Raw genomic sequence first — 4,780 nt, 5'->3', positions numbered from 1 at the left:
TTTGAATGTGCTATCTAGGTTGGTCATAACTTTCCTTCCAAGGAGTAAGCGTCTTTTAATTTCATGGCTACAGTCACCATCTGCAGTGATTTTGGAGCCCAGAAAAATAAAGTCTGACACTGTTTCCACTGTTTCCCCATCTATTTCCCATGAAGTGATGGGACCAACTGGTACTTTATTACTTACTGCATATTTGGGAAGAAGAAAGGAATAGTAAATATATTCTTTAATACAGAAAATTTTCATGACTTCATTGAAGAATCAATGTAAGATAATGAAATCAAAGTTTTAGATTATAGGCTTGATGAATTTATAAAGAAGTAGGCATATACTTCAATTTAGACTTTTAAAATTTATTTATTAATATTTTATTTTGGCTGTGCTGGTGGGCTCTTTTCTGGTTGTGGTGAGCAGGTGGGGCTACTCTAACTGCAGTGTGTGGGCGTCTCACTGCAGTGGCTTCCCTTGATGTGGAGCTCAGGCTCTTGGGTGCACGGGTTTCAGTAGTTGCGGCATGTGGGCTCAGAAGTTGCAGCTCCTGTGCCCTGGAGCATAGGCTCAGTTGCTCCGTGGCATTTGGGATCTTCGCAGATCAGGGATCAAACCCATGTCTCCTGAATTGGCAGGCGGATGCGTTACCACTGAGCCTCCAGGAAAGCCCCCAATTTTGATTTTTTAGTCAGCTTATGTTATTTAATATCTCTCTTAGTAAAATGACACTTGCTAATAAGCACACAGGCACTAAAGCATAGCTCTTGTCCTCAGTCATCTATTCAAAGTCACACCTAATGAAGAGTCTTCGACACCCCCTGCCCCAGTAGTGGAAAGCCTAAAACAGACCTGGGTTATAGGAGCTGGATGTCCTTCATCCCAGTGTAGAGAGAATCCAGTGGCTGATATGTAAATGCTCATTAGTTTTTAAGCGAAGTATTTTTAAAACTAAATTCTGTTGTAATTGTATGTGGGCCTGGCCTGGATGTGGCTATTCAGTTTCTTCCATAAAGAATTCTCTTCACGCCTCTAAAGGGAGGCAGAGTGGAGTAAGGAGTCTGAGATTCTATTAATCATCAAATTGGTTTCTCATCACAGTACCTTACCATAACTTCTCCAAAATTCTGTAGCCAGATTACAGTCTTTGACCGCCCTGGGGTTAGGGTGAGCAGAGAGGGAGCTGTTGCTGTGTCCAGCTGCTCTGCGGATTCAGTAGCATACCTCCCACAACCTGGTGCTTCCCCAGCCCTTGGTTTTCATGCTCTGGTTCTAAGGAGGTTTCTGATCGATGTCTGTCACTTTTTGTTGTAGCTTTTATTCTTCCTAGTTGTTACCTCTTCCATTCAGTTTGTTGTCTTTCTTGTTTCTTGATTTTTACTGTTTTGTTGTCTGTTATTTTTGACTTTCTTGTTTTTTTGTTTTTTACTAAGGGAAGGAGGGGAGAAAAATATGATGTTAATAATCAGTCATGTTAAAAGTCTGTTAGCTGTGCTTTTCTGTTTGAACTCTTATTTATTTATATTTTGATGGAATTAACTAAAATTTGGTTTTACTTGAATGAAGTAGATGATTAAAACAGACTGTGATTAGTGTAATGACTTTTAAAGAGACATACATTTACTAGAATGGAGCATCCTATTCCTGAAATCTTTTGGAGCATCAGGAATTCTTATTTCTATCTGCCTTTCTTTGCCTGTGTCTGTTTGTATCTGCTTTCCTCACTTGTATTTGAGTCATAAGCACACTTGGATGTGTTGCCAGTAGACATCTGTTAGATATGGTAATGACTGCTTATAGCAGAAATTCTTAACCATGGGTGTGTGTCAGTCTCCTAGTGACATGGGCCGAGGCCACATTTGAGACCTGTGGAGTCAGAATCTCCTGTTCCTAGGCTTTTGTCTTTTGAAAAAGCTTCTACGTGATCATGGTATATAGTTCTAAGAACTACTATATATCTAAAGTAAAAATAGATTTAGTTTTGCATGGCATTTTATATCCTACTAGAAATAAACTCCATATTCTTAATTCAAGGGTGTTAAAATCTGGTCCCAACCTTTCTTTCTAGCACTTCTGCCCATATTCTGCTCTGGGGACCTTGTGTATCAGCAGAAGCAGACTTTCTTGTTGCCATGCCTGGGTCTCCTTCCTGAGAGTCCCCCTTGCCTCCAAAGCCCTCATAGGTCAGCCTCAGAGGCCACTTCTTTCCAAATTCCTTGGGACTAAACTAGCCAGAGAGAGCGTCTCTGCCTTTCTGGATATTTTCTTCTGTCACTGTATTCCTGAGCCATGACTGTGTTGAGGTAATTAAGGTTAGCAGGGTTTCTGAACCAGTGTCTGCCTTGTTTTGTGTTGTTATTTGTATGCTCTAATCTGGTAAACACCTGGTTCCACGCATGAAGACACATTCTACTCATTTTAGCAAGAAAAAAAAAGTTTGATAAATATTTCTTGAACAGATGTGAGGTATTTTCTCTGTAATTGGGTAGTCACGCAGAATTTGGAACTAGAGGGTAGAATCAGAAAATTTATGACACGGGGAAGAAGAGAATATCACAGTCCCTGAGTTCTCTTTGAGTTGGTGGGATGCTTAGACTGGTGGAGTACCTTAGTTCCTGCCACATCAGTCTGATGAGATACCAGTTTGATGTTTTTCAAGCAGTCCTCAGTTGTGAGATAAACTTGAACTGGGATGGTACTGTGCCGTGTGAATACAAGGGAGAGTTATTTGTAACATTTGGTTTAATGGGTGCTCGGCTCAGCACCATCTTATATTTTGAATTTCTGTTCCACCTTAGGTAAGACTCTTATACATTCAACACTAAAGTTTTGTTCTCTTAATCTGTGCAGTACTGCCCTTGTAAAACAGTGAGTGGTTTAAAACTAGGCAATGAGTTTCCCATGTGTTCATATCTATGACTTGGAGGTTTGCAGAATTTCATATTCGGTAGTAAAGAGTATTTGACCTGAACCAATTGGGAGTGTAAAAAGAGCATAGGTTAAGAGTTAAGGTTAAGAAGTTAAGAGCATGGTGGCTCACTAGGTTAAGCTCACTGGTGGCTATGATGATCTGTTTTGTTTTGTTTTCCTTTTAGTCAGCTTTATTAAGATGTAATTTACATTAAATAAGTTTCACCATTTTTAGGTATACAGTTCAATGACTGTTGTACATACACATGGTGTAACCACATTGATGAGGTAACATTTCATCAGCACCAAAAGTTCCCCTGAGTCCCTTTACAGTCAGTACCCTTTCCCCACTCCTTAGCCTCTGGTGACCATTGTTCTGCTTTTCATCACTAAAGGTTTGCCTTTTTAAAATGGAATCATATGCGTTATAGTTTGACTTCTTTCTTAGCAGAGTTCTTTTAAATTTATTCATGTTCTAGGATTTATTGTTCCTTGTTTAGTATTGTTGAGTGATTATTCCATTGTTTAGCAACAGTTTATCCTTTTTACTGGCATCTTTTGGTGAGCTTTAAACTGGCACATTATTTGTTTAAGGATTTATTTGACATCTAGTATCCAGACTGTAGAGAAGGATTCTTGCCTGAAAAATCCCATGGACAAAGGAGCCTAGTGGGCTACAGTCCATGGGGTTGCAGAGTCAGACACAAATGAGCGACTAAACAACAGAAGCAATCCAAACTACACATGAGCATAATTTTTCTTGCTTGTGAAAGTGAAAGTTGCTCAGTCGTAGATCATTAAAATCAAGTAGAAACAGACAAAAGGACTTGAAAGTAGTGTTTACAGTGGTTACATATGGAGTCTCTGAAAATGGTCATTCCTGTAAGAATAACATTAATGTGCTTCAACATCTTTGAAGAACTATATACACAATTCCTATAGTAAGGTTGGCATTAATGCTAATTGAAACAACAGTCTTAAAAAATAAAGCCATTTATCTAAAGTTTAAGAATGTGGATGACTGAAATTATGAAGTTTCAGAGAGGCAGAATATTGCAAAATTCTCAGTCAGCCGTTGTAAATTGTTTTCCCTCTAGGGGAAACAACTTTAAGATGAGAACATTTCTGTTGTGTAGTCCACTGAAACTAGGTTACAAGACGGCCTGAGCACTGGGCTTAAGTTTGTACTTGTCAAAAAAAAACCTATGTAGAACAAGTCATGTGTTACCAGAGAATGTTAGTATGCAGTTTGCTTACTTGTTAAAAAATTCCATGTTAGACTCTTTTTTAAAAATCTAGATGTGTTTGTAGCAGCAGTACAACACCTTTTGTCATTTTGCTGTGTAGAAGTATATGATAATTAACGAGGGATCCTTCTGAAACATCCTTAAATCTCATAACCAGTTATGATTATAAAATACATGAGTTTAGAAACAGAGGTTAAGAGGTAGACTGATGCTGACCTTTGCATTAGGATAGTCACAGATGAGCAGAGGGCCAGAGAGGTCTGGTCGCAGTATCATGCATGATATATCAGGGTCAGTCAGTTCAGTTCAGTCGCTCAATTGTGTCCGACTCTTTGCGACCCTATGAATCACAGCACGCCAGGCCTCCCTGTCCATCACCAACTCCCAGAGTTTACCCAGACTCATGTCCATCGAGTTGGTGATGCCATCCAGCCATCTCATCCTCTGTCGTCCCCTTCTCCTCCTGCCCCCAATCCCTCCCAGCATCAGAGTCTTTTCCAATGAGTCAACTCTTCGCATGAGGTGGCCAAAGTACTGGAGTTTCAGCTTTAGCATCATTCCTTCCAATGAACACCCAGGGCTGATCTCCTTTAGAATGGACTGGTTGGATCTCCTTGCAGTCCAAGGGACTCTCA

This window comes from Bison bison, unplaced genomic scaffold, assembly GCF_000754665.1.
Source record: "Bison bison bison isolate TAMUID 2011002044 unplaced genomic scaffold, Bison_UMD1.0 scf7180017864162, whole genome shotgun sequence".
In the NCBI taxonomy this organism is placed as follows: Eukaryota; Metazoa; Chordata; class Mammalia; order Artiodactyla; family Bovidae; genus Bison; species Bison bison.
Note: the sequence above shows the minus strand (reverse complement) of the source record.